Raw genomic sequence first — 23,340 nt, forward strand, 5'->3', positions numbered from 1 at the left:
GCTCCTTCCCCCTGCTGGCACACGCACTTGGTTACTTCTCTCACCCTATGTTCAGGACCACCACTGCAATTTTCAGAAAGTGTGCCTTAACGCCAGAAAAGAGTATACACAACGACTACTATATTTTAATGCTGTACTGTGTTTTTTTAAAATGGAAAATCAGCTGTTTTTGTGTATTGTTTCCTTGCCAGCTTCTCGGCGTACATCTGTCGGGTCCCCGCGCCAGATCACCCCATCGCAATCAAACAGCACTGTGTTCACTGTGTCCGACAGCAAGTTTTTGGCCTCCTCCCCTGCCAGTTGCAGGCAGTTGGAAGAGGACATGCTCAGGGTGTCGGTAAAACTCTACTAAGTTCGTATTGCAGCTCTCCAAAACAGCATTTAACAGTTTCTGGGCGCACGCACCTTCTGTATCCATTTCTCGGGGAAGCAAGTACATGAAAGAACCCCTGACGTCTTGTTAAATAAACTACTAACCACCATCTTTTCTTAACACGGTTAAAGGAGGCTTCACCGCAAACAACAATTACTAAAATAAAAAAAAGTCTATTTATCAAAATTTACACAGAAATCATCATGATATTTAATGTTGTTAGCTTATTATTCAGGAAGCTGTTTGAAAAAGACATCCCAACAGCAGGCACAGTATACCACTGAACTATCATGCCAGGTGAAGGCCTGATCTGTGTAAAGGTTGTATTTATTTTCGGACATACCCAGAGACATTTTAAAATAATAAGGAAACAGTGTTAACACTTCAGACTCAACATTCCAGCTGAACTTACATCAGCTCATTCATTTGTTGTATCGGGTTGGTGCGTTCAGAACTCCATGCAAAAGGAATGGTCTCAGGTTGTTTAGTTCCACTGTCACATCCGGGCGAAGATTAGAGGGAGGATGAGGCGACCACTGACGTAAATCTTGACAGCCAAGTACAGCTATGTCCAGGATGCCCGCGCCAGGCAAAGCTTTTTCTGCCAACCAAACAAGCATTGCATTGTGGGACTTGTAGTCAGGGCCAGCCGTTGGCATATGCAAGCTGGGCCCAGGCCGCCGGCACCCCGAGTGGTACAGGAGCAGTTGCAAGAAACCTCACTTTGACCTGGGACACAGAGATAATACGATCAGCGGGAGGGTTGCCAGTGTGTGGTTTAGCACAGGGCGCTGCCTGGCCAAAGGCCACTTCTGCTTGCTGTCCACCTTTGCCCATTCTAAACCTATTCCAGATGTCATCAGTGCTGCTGGCTAAAAAGCCTTAGCTGTCTGATGGGGATGCACATTACATCGCACCATTTGGTAGCCATGGCGACATGAGTGGGGTTGGGCGAACTCAGTTTCCATTACTTTCCTTTGCTGTGGGCACGAGACGTGATAGGGTGGATGGTGCGGGGGCGTTAGCTACACTATTGTATCACCTCACCAGCTGCAATTGGGAATTGTTACTAGAAGACTGAGTCCTTTGCAATGGAACATTATGTCCGAGACTTGGATTTCAAGTCAACAACATCAGTTGGATTCTGGAAGTTGTAGTCTCATACTTGCCAGGAGTGCCACAGGTGATGTAACCCAGTTCGAGCTAGTTAGTCAACGACTTTGCATTCTGGGTTTTGTAGTTTGCTTCCTGCCACTGGACTTGTGATCAAAATGCCAGCTCTGGCGGAGTGTCCCACAAGGCACGGGATTATTTAACAGCTGTAGGATTTTGATTCTTTCCTTGCCAGCTTTTCAGTGTACATCTGCCAGGTCCCCGTGCCAGACTACCCCATCGCAGTCAAACAGCACTGTGTTCACAGTGTCCGACAGCAAGTTTTTGGTAGTGCTACAGTCCAACACTTTCTTCTTTTTTTTTGTCCTCATATGCCTCACCTCACCCCATACTGTTGCGGATCCACCCTGGGGTAATTTATCTCATATAGCGGGCGTGGTGTTGTTCAGGAGTAAAATATACCTTGTTCGCCCTTCCTCCTTACAACAAACTTCCACCGAGATTCTAGCGAAGCTTAATCATAGGACTTTATCTCATCTAGGTCCCCCTCACCATCACCCATAGTGCTGTAAGAACGGAGTCCAAAATTTGCATCTCTTCTTATTCCGACCAGCCATATCTAGCTTTGCCATAACTCTCATAGCTCTTAACCAAGTAATTTCAGACGGAGGGTCCACAGATATCCACATTCTGCAAATTTCCCTTCGAGCAACCAAGATATCATAAAACACCAATTTCACTTTATCGTTATAGCCCTTACCTTGTAAATCTGCTTTTCCCGTCATAACAAGTTCAGGGCTTACCTCCAATTGTTGGCCCAGTACAGTGGACAAGCATTTACTCACTGCTTTCCAGAAATCTTCTATCTCTGGGCATGTAACAAACATATGTATATCGTCTTCATTCGGGCTATTGCATTTGGAACACCTCACTGTACCGCCGTCTCTAAATTTCACCAGTTTTTTTGGAGTCCAATACGCCCTGTGGAGAGTGAACAAGTGGTTTCTCCCTAAGTTTGCAGGTTTAACCACCTTGTATAGAATCAACATAGATACTTGCCATATATCCTCTGTCGCAATCCTCGGCAAGCACTCTCCCCACAGGGTCTCCGGCAATACAAAGGGTCCATCTTCTAGATCCACTATCGACCAATACCACATCGCCACCTCTTTTTTAATTGGGGTCTCCAAAGTTAGTTTCTCTTCACAAACATTATAGTGCCCGAGTAAATTTTCCTTCCCGACAGCCCAGCTTTGTATTTGGAGGTACTTGAATTTAGAGAAGTTATGGCCCCACTCCTGTTCGCAGTACCCCCATGGTGCTAAGCTCCCTTCTAAAAACAGGTCCCCCCATCTCTGAGGTCCTTCTGTTTTTAATGGTGTTGCCAAAGCATCATCAGTCCAACTTGGAGCTCCTGGTGTATCCCAAATTGGTGCCATTGCACTAAAGTACGGTATCTTTGTTGCCTTCCTGACTCTGTACCATAACATAGCTAGATCTTTCAAAACCTTTAACCTTATTTTCTTAAAGTATTTCGGGTCGGCAAATTTGTACATAAACGCACTTTGATTAATCTTCTCCGTTCTTAACAGTGCTGAGAGTAGTATGCCAATGTCTGAACTCCCTGGGGTTCCCAAAAGCATTCTGCAGTTCCTTAACAAAAAAGCCCAAGAGTAAATCTGTAGATCCGGGGCTGCCAAACCTCCTTTCAAGAGTTTTCTCCGGATTTATTTCCAAGATAAACGTGATCCCTTAGATGCCCAAATAAAAGACCCAATCTCGCTTTGCAACTTTCTAATCTCCTCCTTCTCAAACAAAAGTGGAATAGAGTCAAAAAGAAAGGTTAACTTGGGTAGAACCATCATTTTCACCAAATTAACTCGGCCGTATAGCGTTAACTGCAAATGCGCCCAGCCTCTCATGACCTGGGAGATTTCTTTCCTTGTTTTAACCAAATTTATTTTAGAAAGTTCCTTAATGTTCTGTGTTATTTGTACCCCTAGATATCTTATCTCTGTTTTACATGCTGTAACTCCTGCATTTAAGTTCCAGGACATAATCTCAGTTTTATCCCTATTTAAAAGATATCCAGAAACCTCACCAAATTCCTTCGTTATAGTTTCTATACAACTCAATGATTGATGTAATTTAGGGGTAAAAATGACTATATCGTCCGCATATAGCCCAATCTTTCTGGCCCAACCTTGAAACTCAAATGGAGGAATCAACTCTGCCTCTTATTCGACACGCTAAAGGTTCTATATAAAGATCGAACAAGAGAGGAGATAAAGGGCATCCCTGCCTTGTACCCCTCATTACTTTTATTGGTGGTGTTAAATTCCCGTTTATTAAAACCCTCGAAGTGGGTGACTGATATAGCCGTGTCAATACTGAGCCAAAATTGACCCCCATCCGTATATGAGATATCAACTCTTTCAAATACACCCAGTTACCCTGATCAAATGCCTTGGCGGCGTCCAGGGCAACCACCGCCAAGGGAAGGTTATATGTAGCTGCTGCATCTATACTGCATATAAGGGAAAACGTTAACTCCTTTAGATACCTTCCTTTAATAAACCCCTTCTGATCCTTATGTATTAGATGTGGGACAACTCTAGCCAACCTATCTGCCAAGATCTTGGCAAACAACTTATAACCGCTGTTTAACAACGAAATCGGCCTATAGGAGTCCATATATTTTGGTGATTTCCCGGGTTTAGGAATAACAATAATGCTTGCCTCGTTCCATGACGCTGGGAGGACCGCAACACCTAAGAAGATATCGTTAAAAAGTTTTGTTAATAGGGGTACCACACTCCCTGCCACTGCCTTATAGACCTCGGCAGGAAGCCCGTCTGGTCCTGGAGCCTTCCCTTTCTTGACACTTCTTATAGCCATCTCTACTTCTCCCAACATTATCTCTTGATCTAATGATTCCTGAAGCTCTTCCGTCAATGGTTTTAAAAACTTTACCCAACTATCTATTGCCTTTTTAACCGGAGCGAGATCCTCCCTATACACCTCTTCAAAATATCTTTAAAATGCCTCCCCAATATCCTTTGTGTCAGTAACAAATTGTCCTAGTTCACCACCATTTATTTCTTTAATTGTGCTACGTACCCGCTCACTCCTGGTTTTCCAAGCTAATAGTTTAATTGTAGCTTCACCATACTCAAAATGAGCTAATTGACTAGCCTCATATTTTTCCCTAACCCTGTTAGAGACCACTATAGCAATTTCTCTTTTTAATTCTTCCAAATCTTGAACAATCTTTTCTTTATTCTCACTGCTCTCTGCCTCCACTAGCGCTCCCTCCTTTTGACGAACTTCTTTTTCCAAAGATTCTACCCTACTAAAGTTTTTACTAGCCGCCAAAGCTCCCAATCTCCCTCTGAGAAAGGCTTTACAGGCCTCCCAGACAACATCAATTCCCGTTGACCCCACGTTATGCTCTACAAATCCATCTATTTCCTGCCTGAGATTCTCTATCAACTCAGAGTCATACAATACGGTTCTATCCAGCCTCCAGACCGAACCCAAACCGCTCACCCCTATCTTAACCACTAAAGTAACTGCTGAATGGTCAGAGAGGTGTACCCCAACGTGAAAAATCTGTTTCGCTCTCTCCAACAGTCTTAAATCTATTAAAATATAATCAATCCATGATCTGTGACGGTATTTTTTATTGTAATAGGTATAGCCTAATGTTTGACCTGACCTGTGTCTCCACACATCGCATAAACCAAACTGATCTATTACCCCCTTCACCCTATTTAACATCTTGCTATTAACCTGTGCCCTGCTGTTTGAGGATCTATCCAATTTATGATCCAATACCGTGTTAAAGTCTCCAGCAAGAATAATATTACCTGTAAAACCTACCATCTCTTTGATTAGTTCATCTAAAGGCCCCACATCGTCCTGATTTGGACCATAATATCCTATGATGTTATATACGAGGCCACTAATTTTCATAGTAACAATCAGCCATCTTCCTTTAGTGTCAGCTACCTCCCCCTCAATAGTACAGTCTACCCCCTGTCTGACCAACAATGCAATCCATTTTGTTACCGCCGATTGTGGAGTATAAAAGACATGCTTCAGCCATCGCTGCGATGAAAAATATTTCTTGCTCTCCTCCCCAGTTAAATGAGTCTCCTGTAGAATCATAATATGTACTGAGAGATCCCTTAGGTACTTCATTATCATGTCCCTCCTAGACTTTACTCTTAAACCATTCACATTCCACGAAGTCAAGGTCAATTCTGCAACACTACCCCCCATCGTCACATATCCCCTCGGAACTCACTAACACCCAGGTGAGAAAATAGCTTACGAGAACATTTTTTAACTTTTTCTACCCTTCTCCCCCCTTCCCAACCCCCTCCCCCAGCTTTCCCCCCCCCCCTGACCTCAATTCCCCCCTCCCTGGAAAACCCAACCAGCTTCCTAAGGCCCTTCCAAGGCCTTTCGAGTACCCGTTACGGGAGGTGTGGCGTTTTTCTTCACAATCTTACTTATACACAAATAATAAGCCTCTATGCGTCCAGTGCTATACCCATTCTTCTAGAGCCTTTTTCAATAACACATTTCCGGCCTGACATTGATCCAAAAAAGCATCAACATCCTTGACATACCTGAAAGTATGCATTCTATTCTTCCACATGACTTTTGAAAAAGCCGGAAATTTCAATTGCACAGTAGCTCTCATACTTCTTAATGGCACAATCCTTTTGCCCAGCTCCCATTGTCTGTTTGCTGTTATCACTGACAAGTCTGACCTGACCTCAACTCTAGAGTTATCTACCATCAAGGCTCCTTTCTTCAAGGCTGCGGCCAGAAGTTTTTCCTTTAGACTATATGTCAGGAAGTTAATCAAGCTCCTTCTGGGTTTTGAGCGATTTGAATTTAATCTGAAGGGATCTCTATGTATCCTCTGAATATCCAGAGAGATCTCCTCCTCCGTTTCTTCTACCTGCAGTTCTGTTTTCAATAAATGAACAATGTACCCCTTTATATTTTCACCTTCTTTTCCTTCTGGCAGTTTCAAAATTTTTAAATTGTTCCTCCATTGCATATTCTCCAATCTTTCCAGTCTGTCTTCATGCACCCTCTCCCTTGATCTAACTTCTTCCAATTCTTTACTATTTTCCTCTACCTTATCTCTAATCTCCTGAACCTCTAATTCAAGAGCTTCTGTTCGCTTGCTCAAATCATCAAACTTAGCTTCCAAAACTCCACATACCTCCCTGATCCCCTCCTGATTCGCCTTTGACTCTTCAAACCCCTTGTGCACATCCAAATCAAGTTTTCTTAAAAGGGCAATATCTGTATTATCCAAATTCTCAACCTCTGATAAACTCACACTACCTCCTCCCTCACCCTCCACTTCCTCACTAATGCCTGGCTCTTCTGTCAAGGGGGAGTCGTTTTCCCCTAGACTTGTGGGTGCAGCCCTAACCTCCTGTCCTGACTCTCGCTCGACATCAATTGTATCTTGATTATCTTGGGTTGCATCCTCCATCTCTAAGACCTGATATCCATTCGGGCTTAGTTGATCTGCCCAGTCTGTCAAACTCTTCTCTGCCCTGGACGTTTTCAACCCAGTACCAACCTCCAGCCTCTCTCCCTTCGTCTGTCCTTCCTTCAAATGCCCACACTTATTCGATCTGGCGCTATCTGGGATAGAATCTTTTGATAATATTAGAGTTTTGGGCATTGGTTTAAAGTATGCATTCAATGAGGGGTTTATTGATACATTTTTGCCTAATAACCCTGGTCTGTTTTTTTGCCTGCTATTGTTTTGCCTTCTGTGCTTTTTACTATTTTTCATAAAATTTGAGCCTAAATCTTTTTTACAAATATTCTGTGTATTCTGTGTATTAACCAGTTTTTCCTCCCCTCCCTGTCTTGTACTCCTCAAAACGTATCCTGTGGCCTCCTTATTTTCCTCCTTCTTAGTGTGTACTGAGCCCTTTTTTCTCTCACTGGAAATGTTTTGAGAGACCTTTGATCGTGCCCCCGTCTCCTTACCCCCTCTGCCTGTATTTTCAGCACCCACCCCAGAAGCGCTCACTTTAGGGCTAAAATGTGCCTGCAACACTGGGGCTTCACCTAACTCCAATTTATTTTCTCCCTTTAAGCCTCCAGCCCCACGACCAATTGCCCCTCCCGTACTGTACTGTAGCCTAGCTGCTGCTTTCCTACCTTTTCCCAACTCTGCAGCCGCTCTCCCCCAACGTTCTCCTCCACCGGCAGCCTGCTCCTCCAGTGATTCTGCTGGAGGCTCCTCCTCCCCTCTGCCGGGATAGTCGCTCCTCGTCTCCCGCCGCCACACACTGCCTGCAGCTGCCGCCGCCCTTCACTCCCCTCCGCTTGCCGATTATGACAGTGGAGACAATGGAAAAGAATCCCAGAACACACGAAAAAGCCGCTAACGTGAATCAGGTACAAAAACTGGGCACCCGCTTGTTGGACGCATAACAGGCTGTTTGTTTTTGATCAAAAACGCCGCTCATCCTTTCCGAGCACTCGCGACCGACTTCCTAGCTGGCCGCCATGTTTTCCCTAAATGTCTCTTGTTCAGTCCAACACTTTCTGTGGCCCTGGGGGTCATCCCACTTCCGTTCATTTTTGGGGGCTCGCCATCTCATGTTTTAGGCACAGGCCTGTTACCGCCCCTCCCCCTCCTCCCACCGTAGACATTTGCTCTGCGTCCCCCTGGCCTTATATTTTGGGAATGGGTTTCCAGTCTCATTAAAAATGACCCTTAGATAGGGTGACCAGAATTTTAAAGCCAAAAACCGGGACATTTCACAAAAATAGAAGGACTACAATTTTACTTCAAGCGATGAGAGCGCTCCCCAGCAGAGAATTACAGAACAGGTAGTAAGAACATACATAAAATGCAATTTTTAAACCCAGTAGCTTGCCTGTTATTTAAATTGCTTTCTTGAAACAACTGCTAACTATCCCTACCTTGTAAAACATAAAAAACACCTCCCATCGTTTTCAGTTGACCCTCTTTAAAAACCGGGACATGAGCTACATTTCTTAAAATTTGCTGGGACAGCAGGTGAAAAACAGGGACCGTCCTGGCAAAACGGGGACGCCTGGTCACCCTACCCTTAGAACACTGTTAGGCTCAACCAGCTAAAACACCGCAGGCAGCTTTGAGTGTCTAGAAGCAGGGACTGTCAAGCTACCTTTTTCTGGCATGGAACTTGAAAGCTCCACTTCGTGTGCATGAAGCCAGTGGGCAATTCTCAGTGTGAAACAAAGTACTTTCGAGTACATTTACATGAAAACAATGTCACTCAGGTTACAGGGCTTTCCTCCATCCCCAGGTCACGGCTCGTAGCCAGGGTGCGGCGTGTGCACGTGGACAGCTTGTGAACGTGCACGCTTGTCAGCACTGCAGGTGAGGTAAAAAGGGGGGGCTGCATTACAGACTGAGCTGCGGACTCTGTCACAACATTGTGCTCGTCTGGACGGGCCAAACAGTACGCAAGGCCTTCTAGGCTCTGTGTGGCTACATTCTATGGACTGCAGGGGCTTGGTGTAGCGCTCCGGTGCCCACATCTGGCTTCTGATGGCTGTGTGCATGAGACAGAAATGTAAGAGCAGAGCTGTATCTTCCAGATGTGAAGGCTGTGGGACGATAGGTCTTCCGTAGAGCCGGTTTAACCCCTACAAGGCAGTCTGTACCCGCAGGGGCATTCCGCGCTTAGCTCACTGCAGCTTCCGGTTGACGCTTTGATGCTACAGTGTCCATGTATTCACTGATCAGGCGCTAAAAGGAAAAGTTTAGGGCCCTTCTCAAGGCAGCGAACACCCAGAATACTTTCAGCGCCTCTAGATGCCTCACTTTGGAGCATACCATCAATGAAAAGCGATAAATATCGCATTTCCCGCTTTGTGCGATTCTGTTTAATGCCGCGTATCGCAGAAGTTTGCACTTAGGTCAGACTATCTCTGCAGGCTGAGAGGAGTTGGCCTAACGGCTAGGGTGCTCGACCTGGGACCTGGGGAACTGGGGGGGATATTATCAAGAACAGGCGATAAAATTATCGCCACTTTATCATCAGGAAACTGCCGCTAAAGCGGCGATAATGGGCTTGATAATAGGCCCTTGTGAATTCCCATAGTAGCCTAGGTTCTAGTGTTAACCTGGGCTGCTATGGTAATTCACAAGGACATATTATCAAGCCCATTATTGCAGCTTTAGCTGCAGTTTCCTGCTGATAAAGCGGCGATAATTATATCGCCTGTTCTTGGTAATATGCCCCTGGGTTTGAGTCTCTGCAATGACGCTAAAACATCCTGTGATTCTGGGCAAATCACTTAATCTCCCCGTACCTAACAAAAATGAATGTGTGTCCTCATGTAACGTAACTGGTGCTATGTAAAGCGCTCTGATACCCGATTCGGGTCAAGTTCGCGCTATGTAAAAAAAAAAACTCTGCAATGGACAGTCGTTCATCAGACCACTTCATGGCCTGCGAGCCTTTTCATAAGCTGCAAAAAAAAAAAATCAGAAACCCAATCAAAACCTTACCAAGGATGAAAAGTGCAAAATTCTGAGCCATTATTTCCTTGGCCAAATCGTTCAAAACAAAATACAAGAAAGATACATTCTCAGTTTCGCCCATGACTTTGTACCTCTTCAGGACATATAATCAACACATCCTTCCACTAGGAGGACAAACGACGGCAAGTGCGCCGACTCTGTGTTTCCCTTCACCCACCTTTCATGCAGCAGCCATCTTGGCCTGTTTGCCAAGCCAAGGATGCGCTATTGCTTATATGCCTATTCTATGCTCTGTGCGGCTCTGCCCTGCTTCCCAGGGGAAGGTCCGCGCGCCACAAATACATTAAGCACCGCAAAATAAAATAAAACTGGGTTTTAATCAAGAAATTGGAAAGAAAATCACCCTTAAGAATCAATTTCACTTTCCTTCTCCATCACATTTCTAGCAGGCGTCCTGCGCCTTCCAGTGCCTCAGATATGTCTTTTAATGTTATGCTTTTCATATTCAACGAGGTGTAATTTCTGCTCTGTGATATGATGCCGAAAGAGATCTCATCTAATGTGTCCGCCTTGCTGTCTTTATTTCCATTTCAGAGCGGCGAAATCTGAAATAAATATGAATTTTGCTGCTGAAGGAGACGGGGAGTAAGCCACGTAGCTAGGGCTGATGCAAGGCCAGACGCTGGAAATAACTACAAAGTGAAAGATAAGGACAGGAAATAGATGAGACTCACTCCAGCAGGAACCACAAACTCTCACATCTCACCCTCTGCGTAACATTGTGAAGAGTCCCCCACAGGAGGAGAGGGCCCACCACTTCCAGTCCCTGCTCTGGAGACCTTGCTCCACATAATCAAACCTCACAAACTGAAAAGGGAAGTCAGACAAGGGTCCATTAACAGGCTGGAGGTTTGCACAGGAGCACACAAGCTTCACAAGCCCGCACCCCACTGCAAGCCTTTACTGCCAGTGCAGTGTAAGAAGTCCTAATGAGTATATGAGGCAAGGATATGAGTTGTATCTTTCATGCCAAGGGGCAGAGAAGGACCACCTCTTCTAAACACAAGGTAGCCGCTTGCAGCCCTGTGGCTAGCTGAACATACACACTGCGGACCAGCCAGTGAAGGCCTTCTGTACAACCAAGGGTATTTGGCAATGCTAATCAATGCAACATAAAAACACTTCAAATAATGCCATTCAGTGCCACATAATTATTCTACTGAATGCAACATAAACACTGCACATAATACCACTCAGTGCCCCTTAATTACACACCACATAATTACACTCTACTCAATGCAACATAAATACACTCCACATAATACCATTCAGTGCCACATAATTACTCAATGCAACATAAAAACACTCCATATAATACAGATAAACTCCACATAATACCACTCAGTACCACATAATTACACATGACGTAATTACACTCTACTCAATGCACTCCAAATAATACCACTCAGTACCACATAATCACATGTCACAATTACACTCTATTCAATGCAACATAAATACACTCCACATAATACCACTCAGTACCACATAATTACACAACACATAATTACAGTCTATTCAATACAACAGAAATACACTCCACATAATAACACTAAGCAACATAATTACATGCCACATTACACTCTACTCAATGCAAAATAAATACACTCCACATAATACCACTCATATAATATCACTCAGTGCCACATACTTATATGCCACATAATTAATCTGCACTCAATGTAACATGCACTCCACATAATACCAATCAGTGCCACATAATTACACGCCACATAATTACACTCTACTAAATTTAACATAAATACATTCCACATAATACCACTCAGTGCCACATAATTACATGCCACATATTTACACACAACATAATTACACTATACTGAATGCAACATACACTCCACATAATACCACTCAGTGCCACAAAATTGCATGCCAAATAAGTGCAATTTACTCAATGGAACATAAATACACTCCACATAATATCACTCAGCGGCATGTAATAACACGCCACATGATTATGCTCTACTCAATGCAATATAAATACACTCCACATAATACCACTCATTACCACATAGTTACACACCACGTAATTACACTTTACTTAATGCAACACAAATATACTCCACATAATACCACTCAGTGCCACATAATTACATGCCACATATTTACACTCTACTCAATGCAACATAAATACACCCCAGATAATACCACTCAGTGCCTCATAATTACACGCCACATAATTGCATTCTACTCAATGCAACATAAATACACTCCACATAAATGTACTGTATGCCACATACAACCAATCAACATAAATGCACTCCACACCATGACACAATTTCACTAAGCATAATTTACCTCAACACCACAGTTCCAGGCAACCAAATTCAACTCCAAACATTTCCAAAACACACCACTTAAGTACACATCAAACAACATATTTCAACTCCACAACTCCACAATCCACAATGTACCTCCAATCCACAACGTCCCACCAATCCACAAATATTGTGGCTCCACCTGAGCCCCAAACATCACTCGTCACCATCATTTTGCATCAGCGCACCACCTAAGCATCACCTAAGCAGCACCTAAACATCACCTAAGCATCACAGTCTGCCCTCAGAATCTGGCATCTGTTGATTCTCCCCTAGTGTCCGTCCGCTGCTCGTGTTCTAAGTAAATTACTGTTTTACAACCCCCACTCCCCCATTATCCATGTCCAGCTCCCCCATAACAAAAAAAATTATAACAAACAAGCATGACAATAAGATAGGAAGAAGTTGCCAGCAGTGCAAGTACAAAAAAAGAGAAGACTTTTTTATGTTAACATTTTTTTTTATCAGGTTGTTCAGTTGTATATGTCGTCCTGGTTTGTATAAAGGTAAAAGAGAAATGCTTAACACTTTTTCTTATAACTTTTCAACATGATGTACAGCAGCCACAATGCTCTACAACATATCCAGAAGTTCAGGCTAAATACGTAAGGTCTAAAAGGCGAGACATATTGGCTATGCCAATGCTTGTTTGTATAGTAGCTATTTGTGGATCGGAAACAAAGTTCCCACATTCATTAGAAACAGGTTCAGCCACTGACTCGTTAGTGGTTATAGCACTCAGCATTTCCTTTACCCAACTAGAAGTATTTTCAATACTTTCAACGATGCTAATAGCCTCTTTGAGATTAGGGTTTTTTGCTACTAATTTTTCTTGAACTCTAGAATCATTTGTACAACGAACAAATTGATCTCGGATTAAGGAGTCAGTCAACTGTTCAAATTCACAAGGTTGAGCAAATGACTTAAGTGCTGCCACATAGTTCCCAACCCTCTCTCTTTTGGCTTGTATTTTCATGAAGAATGTGTGTTTGTCACAGGATACAGTAATTTACACCAACCCCATATCCCTATAGGAACATGCAGTGCGGCCAGTTTATGGCCATAATACATGCACCCATAATGAAATGTCAGAATGCGACCAAACAGTGTTCAGTAGCATCATAATGAGGCGGTTGGGACTGCAGACTGAAGGTTGATCGGTCCCGTTTCCGAGACGGTGTCTCAGAATATCGTAATAGGCCCCTGAGTATCTGTTTCACGTACCACTGCAGTACTCTTTTATGTACTATTACTTGCCTTTGTGGATTTGCACTATCATTGAAGTCAATGTGGACCTGAACCAGACAAATAGCTGCTGCCTTAAATTTTTGTAACTCCTTTATGAAACACCAATATTTATTGGGGCAATACAGATTACAGTTTAGAATTTTTAGATTTGCCTTGAATCAGATCTCGATTTTCCATGAAATCTGGCCCATTTCGGAACTCATTTTAATCTCTAAACAAAAAGCCATGTTCAACCAACCCATCTGTCCCTTCTTGCTCATGTTAATGCTGTTGTCTTGCCTGATACCTAACCCTCAGACACCCTACCTATATTGGGGACAATTACCCCGCTCTGGTGATCAGGATGGAGGGCAAACAGAAAAGAAAGCCACCCACTCTACCACCAGCAAGTTCAATCTTTTATTCATTTAAGGGAAATTAGTTTGTATTCGGACGCCATTTGTGTGAGAAGTCATAGCCTCTAGCTAAATTTACTGATGATTTCCATGCTATTCATTTCTATTGTGTTTCAAGTTGAATTTCATTAGGGTTTTCCATACTGCAGTCCTCTCTTCAAGGTAACATTATGATGTCATCTGATGTCTTATGAAGACATCTCATGCATTCTGTGCCTTAGCTATTATCTACAAGCTGATTTGTTATACCTTCATCAATGACCTAGTAATCATCGATAATATCATTGCAGTTGCAGGTATCCTTCACGTTGATACCTGTCCTTCACCTTTCTAGTAGGTACTTCATTTTGATTTTGAAAGTACACAAATCTAATGTCACTGGTTCTTGTAGGAACACCTGCTCTGCCATCTCCTGAAGAGGGATTATCATTCTTCGCAGCTATGTTCTGCTGACAGCAATATGGCAGAAGTCAGACCAAAGAGGTGTCCCATCCTCCAAGGGCATATTGTGCAGGTCTCTAGAATAGAAGGTTCCTCTCGGCGGGAATTTTCCATCATAGGTATCATTATAGAACGGTGTTCTGAGGTTGGTAGATCTTTTTCACATCAGTGCAAACAACAATACATTGTTTCTTCAATTTTCTGAACAGTGAATTGTGTTTCTAGATGATAAGCTTTGGGAACCTCGTAAAAGGCGCATGTCTACTGCCGATAGGACAGTTTCAACTGAAGGATGTTCCCGAGAGGGCGCATCAACTCTCTACATTGCCCCCAGGTTATCAATCATATTCTCTGTAGGCAAACCCTTACTGATGAAAAATCGGAAGAAAGTAAGAGATTCTTTAGTCTTACTATCTTTCGATTTTTGAGAGGCAGTGTCTTTGCCAGACTCTAGCATGCTGTTGCCAGTCCTAGGAACAGCGTGGCTTGTACCATTCTCCATCGTCCTGGCCTCCATTCTCTGACGTAATGAGACTTGAGAGTGCTCCCCTTCAAGATGTAGTGATGGGGTCTCCTCCCATCTCATTCGATTCTTTAATGGCCTCTCTCGGGTAATGTCCTAGCAAAATAGTGAAGGGGCTTGTAAAAACTGTAATTCATAGTATAATCCTATTCTATAATGTCCAACTTGTAGCAGTAAAAGAAGAAATGCGAAGTCCAAAAACAAACTTAAAAATCAACGCCACTGCCTATTTTACGTATTTAAAATCAATATCATTAAATGTTGATCTAATACAAAAATGACTATGCTGTTTTTTTAAATAAATAAATCACATAATGTACATCTGTATGAGAACATGGTGGCCATCTTTCTGCAGTGCGTAAGAACACAGCTTCGGTATTCTCCCTTTCAAAATTATCAATACCAGGTGTTAGGGTAAATCTAGGATGCAAGTATACTGCAGTATTCCAACTTCCATCCTGAAAGTAATCACTTGGAACTCAGAGTTGCAGCACCTGGTTCCTGTGGTAATTTTCCTTCTAATCACCCTCCCCCATGCAGAGATGTCATTAGTTCTTAGCTGGTGAAATGCCTCAGGTGGAGCGAATTGAGTGTGATATTCCTTCATTCATCTCCTGTAATTCTAGATACAGTCATCAATACAGGGTCCATCCGAAATGAGAGTTGCACCTCCCTTGAAACTGCTTAGAGAACAACAAAAAGAGTATGCCAGTTTTCCCAAAAAGATTTTTATCTGAATAGGTGCGAATTGCTGCTGACGGCTGCTTTTTCTAGTAGTAAATCACATGTACTCAGTACAGGATTCTTTGTGTAACCGCCCCATGAGCTGAATCACCAAGCCGAGGATAGGCACTTAGGGACATTGAAACTTTACAGGCCCTGTCCCTCCCTATAAACCTACAAAGTGTTCATTTTGGTATTGCAGAGCAGTGAAACGCAAAGAGAGCATTTACACCCATCAACACATTAGTCAGTGCTCAGTTAGGAGTTTTTATAGAGAAACATTTGTGCTATCAAAAGCAAGTGCTTGCTCACTTTCATATGCTCTCAATATCAAACCAGCTTTGCTGTCATGGGAAGGTAGAGCAGTGAGAAATAAAGCTGATATTTGTGTGGCATGAGAGGTGAGGGGACATCCAAATCTCTGCTGTTATTTGGGTGGGTGTGGGGGGAGGGGGCGGGGAGAAATGACAATACATCCAGTTCTAGCATTTTTCACAGATGGAGCCCTGGAATGTGCTCGCAACCCTGACATTTATATTCAGGTTCCCATCTAGCACGACCAAAATGGCCCCTTTAACTCTATTATGTATGAAGGACACACTGTTTCTGTTGCTGAAGGGGTGTATGGAAGGGCATCTGGAAGAAAGGATAACAAGAATTGGCATTGCCAATGGGTCTTGCCGTATAGTGGAGTTTAGTGACTTGGATAGGAGTGAAACGTAGTGTGGTAGGGAGTATATGTTGTAGAGAGGAGCATAGTATTAGAATTGAGTATAGTTTCATAGAGTGGAGTGTTTTATAGTGGTGTGTACTAGTATAGAGTACAGAGTGGTAGTGTAGAGGCTGTTGTGTAGAGTGTTATAGAGTACACTGGTGTAGAGTTGATTGTATTATTATATAGTGTAGGAGTATAGTGTTATAAAATATAGTGAAGTAAAGTGGTATGTAGTGTATAGACAGAGTTGTGTAGTGTTGTATAGTGGAATAGTGTTGTAGAATGGCAGACAGTGGGGTATAATGCTGTAGAGTGGAGAAGTGTGGCTCACTGGTTAGAGGAGGCAGACCTGGAAGCAGAGGTCAGCCTGGGACCAGGGTTCAATTCCCGGCTCGGCGGGGTCTTGAGTCCTAAAATGTCCATGGACTTGACAATTCTCGCTCCGGTGCCTACTCGATTCACGGATTCACACACTGCGACTCTGGGCAATAGCTTGCTTAATCTCCACAACGGCCCCTCGCGGCAGGATGCCTGGCTTTCACCTTGCGGATACCCTAACGGGGTTATCTCAGAGGGGAATACCAGGACGGGTTTCCTAAGCAAGCCCTTAGAAACCGGTCGGTGATTTGCGCTATATAGATTCCTGTACATTTACATTTACTTGTATATAGTGGATTAGAGTGTTACTGGAGTATAGCTCAATGGAGTATAGTATTATAGAGTTGAATATTGTAGAGTACAGTGTAGTACAGTGTAGTGTAGTAGAGTGGCTTAGAGTTAAGTGGCTTAAAGTACAGTGCTGCAGAGTATAATGGCATAGAGTGTAGTGGTGTAGAGAGCACTTGTTTTGAGCAAGCTGTGTAGAGTGTATAGGTGTTTTTGTGCAGTGAGGTAGAGTAGTATAGCGTGTTGTTGTTCATAGTACAGTGGTGCAAAGTATATTTCAGTTGTATATAGTGCAATGGTGCAGAGTGGAACGTTGTAGAGTGGAGTATAGTGTTATAGTGGAGTAACGTTCTTGTTCAAGCTCCAAGCCTCCCATAAAGCTTCAACACCTATAACAACTCTACACCAAACATTGGCAACAATAGCCATAGACTGAATGTAAACTCACTTGTTCAATGGTTCACCACTCATCTATCCAACAGAATGCATGGACACACCAATGCTGCACTCTTATGCTGCCAACACAATGCCATTGATCATTCAAATTGGTAATCTAAAAACATTCAATACAACCACAGCACATTTTTCATGGGCACATGAACCTACCTCAAGACTGTCACATAAGACAATTAAACAAGCATGGCACATGTACCTGAATGGCTACAAAAACACACAACTCTTCCGCACATGAAGCAATCTTGTTTTCATTAAACCCGCCACAGCACAAAAGCCAACCTTCTGGTAACGTGGTTCTCCCAACACGAAACTAACTGCCCTGCCTTTAAACCTGCATGTGTGCAGTCTTATTTCAGTCACACTTCATCAAACCCACTGAATGAATGCCACTACTAAAGCGCTAGTTGGCAGCTAATTGACAACATACTGCTTTAGAAACATCTTGCAGCACCCCCATTTCCATGCATGCAGATAGCCATGTCTTGAGCACACACACATCGGTCTCGTTTTTGGGACCTTATAGGTGTTTGGCTATGCAGCATATTATCCTGGGTGCTAAGAAAGGTAAGAAAGACACATTTCTTTTTGAGCCCATGATGAAACTGTTAAAAGACCAAACTACAAGGCCCACAATGCAGCGTGCACATGGTTGATTCTGGGCAAATCACTTACTCTCCCCGTGCCTACCAAATAATGAATGTGTCCTTGGGTAACGTAACTGGTTCTTTACAGCAAAGCTGAACATAATTCATGGAATAGAACATATTGTTTCACAATGGTGACCCAGGCATCGCACTGGGTACAGAGACTTGGAAAGAGGCCTGAAGTCAACAGAGCATTGGGAATTGGCATATTGCCATGCAATGGTGTGGACATTATAGATGTAGAACCTCGAAAACTGGGGTAGCACATTAAAGGAAGTGGATGTGTATAAGCAAGTGTAGGGGCTGCAGGCAGTTCAGACCATGACTCATAAAAGTGTGTATGCATATAAAGAAAGGAATGTCTGTCATCCCTCAAAAGCCAAATGACCCAACCCAACAGAGGACCAGCAAATGCTTTATTACAACATGACCGCGGCAAGAACGCTGGAAGCGTGCTGGATCAGTGAAAGCCTACATCTAGGTTGGTATGGTAAACAGATGAAAGTGCTTGATTTGTTTGCATTTGGTAGCAGCTCACAACTACTTTGACAGCATATGGAACCATATATTTATGTTTAACTGTGTATAATTAGATGCCAATTAGTATACAGGTCCGATGGAAAGGGGCACAGTAAAGGTGGGTGGGAAAGTGACAGGTGAAGTTCTAAATGCAAAACACAATAGTCATGTTAACATGTTATGTCAGACGTTGTTTTTTTGTTTTTTTACTCCTTTTATTATTACTTTTTCAGCACAATACTCTGCACACATTTTGACAATGTCGGCTGTGCCAAAATAACACGCTCAGTGATTGCAAGCCCTGTTTCACAGAATAACCGTTCCCGAAAGAAAAGTAAAAACATGACTCCGAGCCCAAATGCTATTCTAAATGCACGTACAGCATGCAGTTAGATGTTGGACTAAGCAAATGAACATTAAAAAGAAAGCCAGAAAAAACCCACTGAGGTTGAGAATCAATATGTGCTTGAACGCTCATGATCTGAAGAGAGAGGCGGTTTCATGTCAGGTTAACATTATTCACAGAGCGCAAAATTGTGGGTGTTCAGCCAGGTCCTAAGTGCATGAGTCGTGCAATGCCAGGGAGCTGTGCAGAGATTATTTATTTGAAATTAGCGGATTCTTTTACTAAGCTGATCACATGAACTAGATGGGATTTAACAACGAGCCTCAGCGCCACTTCAACATCCGGTGATTCTGGGAAAATGACGTAATCTGCCCATGTTTACAAAGAAATGAATGTGTCCTTGTGTAACCTAACTGGAGCTGATACAAAGCACTGCAATACCTTCAGTCTAGTTCACGTTATATAAAACCACGAAAAAAAGAAACACGTCAGATGGGAGGAGAAAAAGAGAGACCATCACACGCTGTTCTGTGTGATGGCCAACCAAAATGCTCTTTGAGTCAAATCGCAGGCAAGAGCGCTAAACACACAAAGGAGGGACTTTTTCAGAAATGCACCAATTAAGACATATGGAAAGACGTCCAATTTAGAAAAGGAATAATAATTGGAAAGTTTTATTAAGTGCTAGTGAGATATTCTACACCTGTAGTACCAGTTATTTTTACTAGCTATGTTAATTGCAGTGATTGTTCTGCATGAGGAGGCTTAAAAGGCTGAGAGGGACCTCTTGCGATTCAGAAACTGCTATCAGCGAGCTAGATCCAGATCTCTGCAGCACTTGAAATAATTCACTGAGCTATATCACTTGGATTGGAACTTGTGGCCTGCAGGCTACACACAAACCTGAGCAGAAAGAACATTTCACCTCTCAACTATACTGGGTTTGGAAAATGTGCCTGAACTGAAGACACCTGTATCTGGGCATCAAATGCGTAAACCAGCCACACTATCTATCTGCGACTGGAAAACGTGACTTGCAAGTAACACAACAACCTTTAGATCCTGTGCTTGTCTCCTAGACTCTAGCCATTGGATTAGAATCAAATCTGCTACCTCAGAGTGCCCACTGATCCCTGTGAGAGGTGTTACACGTGTTAAGTTATCTCACCGTAAAAGCTGATTATAAAGTAAACTGAAGCCTCCATATTTTTAAATGGCTTTGTTACACAGTGTTCTGTCATACTTCCAAGGTAATGTAGAGTAAATGTAAAAAAAAAAGTATATCTCATATAAACAAAATGACTTTGATGTGGTTTACAAGCAGTATAACTATTCAAATCTTATATAGAGATGCGCCATATAATAATGATATAATTTCCTTGAAAATAACCAAACAGTCCAATATGATTTTCAAAAGGTGCGTGTAAATCTTCTTTTATTCTTTTAGTGTTCATATATTAAACGTATGTACAGCAGATAACAGCCAAGACATTTTGCCCAGAACACTGGACTACTTCAAGGCAAGAATCACAATGATGTAAGTGCTGTGGTCCTGCTAATTCACATTTCCAAGAAGACAAATCGATATGTAGTCCTGGCACATCGTGTTAGTCGCATCTACATAAAAGCATACCAACTGGATTGAATATGGACAAGGGATGAAGTGAAAGTAGAGTAAATGTCCGGTTCACCTATCCAGTTGGTCTGTTTTTATGTAGATGCAACTAATACAATGTGTCAGGGCTATATATCGATTTGTCGTCTTGGATAAGTGAATTAGCAGGACCACAGCACTTACATCATTGTGATTCTTGCCCTGAAGAAGTCCAGTGTTGTGGATGAAACACGTTGGCTGTTATCTTGAGGAAACAGAAATCTTATGTGGTCAGTGTGTCCCCCCCTCGCACCCTATCCACGTACCCATGCTCCATGTATGTCCGTGTTATCATATAATTCCCTTCCCGTGCCTGTCATAATAATGCCCCTGCATTTCCGTCTAATGTTAGCATGACAGCTATTAGGCCTTCCATGAATGAAATGTTAATTCTGCACTGAGGCCTACGTTGCCAATGCATTTACATGGTACACGTTTAAATATCGAGAAGCACACGTTTTTGTGGCCCAGCCGAGCCAGGCCCTGAATTCAGGCTCCGAGCCTCTTCTGTCTCTGAAAGCTGCAGTTTAGGTATGCATCCCTGACCTCTCCCTCACTCCCTGCCCAGCCAAGAGGTGCCCTGCCTGGCCTGCCTGCCAAGACGGTATTTTGCCTACAGTTATCTGTTCAGCCTCCGCAAAAACACATTCCAGTCTAGTGAAATAGGTAAACATTTCCCGCCTGCAGAGCATAGGGCCTAGCCTTCCTGTCTCCATGCAAGTGATTTACTGAACCCGTTGCCATAGTAGGCCCATGGCCCCACGCAATGCACAAAGAAATATATGCACACACTAGCATTTAGTGATGTACAGCCTTTACTCGAGAGACCTTTACTTCAGATAATACATCCTCCAAACACAAGATATCAGATATGCCAAAAGTGCAGGTCATTCTGACATCCCAGACTCCAGACTCCTCTACTAGTGCTAAAGTCAACCCCCCAGCTCTCCCCAGTTACACGTCAATTTCACGTTATGATCAGTTGCGCGCACATGCAGGGTAAAGGTTTCTGCTGACCCTGCAGACCTCCTCTATGCATCCACCCACCTATGACACTCCTATGACTCATCAAGTGAACACCCACGTGTACGCTTCCTTACACGCCTTCTTTTACGCCCATGTGTTCTTATCTCTCTATTTTCACTTGCTCCGCCTGGAGTGTTCCGCCTACTGTATTCATTGCAATTATGTGGTTTTACTATATATAATGTGTGATGTTAATAAAACGTTAGATATCCCTTCCTGAACCTTAGTGGAGATGGAACCCGATTCTCATTGACTCGAGTCATTCGAATTAAAGCCCTTTTGACTCTGATACCACGGACTCTGCCTCTCATTTTATGAGCTATCCTTATTGTTATTAATGTATAGAAAAATGTCCGGGTAATTATATTTACCACATAATTCTGGCGCCCGAATAGGTACGAGTCCCCTTCCCCACGCGCCGGCGATGTAAGCGCAGCCCCCTGACCCCTTCTGCAGCCGCGACGGACCCATTCTGTGCACATCCGCGGGTTTTCCTGCTACCTCCCTCAGGCCCACGGAGGAGACGGAGACTGCGACGAGGCATCCACACGAGGCGGTGAGGATTGCGGACCACCCCGACCAGAGCCCAAGCCAAGAGAGAAAGGTCCGAGGTATCCAGAGGCCCACCAGTTCCGAGGCGCATGCGCAGCAAGAAGCCGTAGCAGTCCAGTCCAGTATCGAGTTTCCGAGGCCTTCAGTTTTGCTTCCCGGTGAGTACCGTTGTTGGGAACGCATATAGACGGGTTCATTTATTTGAGCCCGGTCAAGACGGGTCTGGGTACACAGATCCGGTAAAGACGTGTCCATTTAGGTGGATGCGGTAATGACGTGTCTCTTAATGAGACCGGTATGACTGTACTGTTCTAGCAGTGCATCCAGTATAGTATTGTATTTTGGGATTATTAGAATTGTGTTACTCTATGTACTAGATAGTATCTGTTCTTAATGTTTTAATGTCGTGGTATGAATGATTGTTTGCAGTCTATTATTGTGCTTATTGTGTTTTCGTTTAAGCTAGTTCAAACATGCCGCTGTTTTTGAAATTACGTCAGATAGGAACCAGGAAAGGGATACTCGAAGAGGCAGTCCCCGTCCCGCCTAGGGACACTCCTGGACATTTTATGTATCACAAGCATGGCCTAGATGCCATACTATACTTAGATTTATGGGTAGATTACACGAAGGATCTGGAAGAGAAATATAGATGGCCTGTCTCAGGGACATGGGATGCTGATTGCATCATGAGAGTAGAGGAAGCACTGTGGAAAAAGAAAGCCAGACAATCCCAGAAAGATGCCATAGAATTGTGGCGTAAAGAAGCGCATAGAAGAACAGAGAAAGAAATACAGAAAGCAGAGAGAAGTAGAAAAGCATCAGAAAAAGCCAAAGAAAAAGAAATACTAGAAGAAGGTGAACGGGTTAAAGCAGAACAATTAGACAGACAAAGAAATGCCCTTATTAAAGGCATGTACCCCCTCCTCGCCGAGGGCCTACCTAAAGTGACCCCGGAAGTACCCAGTAACTTGCCGCCACCACTGATCCCAACTAAACTCCGTAGTCATAAACAGACCG

At 43.3% G+C, this 23,340-nt stretch overlaps 1 protein-coding gene across 1 annotated transcript in view; it reads left to right on the forward strand.

Moving 5' to 3' along the window:
* LOC147701270 (IgGFc-binding protein-like) overlaps positions 1 to 23,340 on the forward strand; it is a 1,577,064-nt gene that overhangs the window by 636,995 nt on the left and 916,729 nt on the right. The gene's annotated exons all lie outside the window — the stretch shown is intronic.

The sequence above is a fragment of the Lissotriton vulgaris genome, chromosome 7 (assembly GCF_964263255.1).
Source record: "Lissotriton vulgaris chromosome 7, aLisVul1.2, whole genome shotgun sequence".
Taxonomy (NCBI): domain Eukaryota; kingdom Metazoa; phylum Chordata; class Amphibia; order Caudata; family Salamandridae; genus Lissotriton; species Lissotriton vulgaris.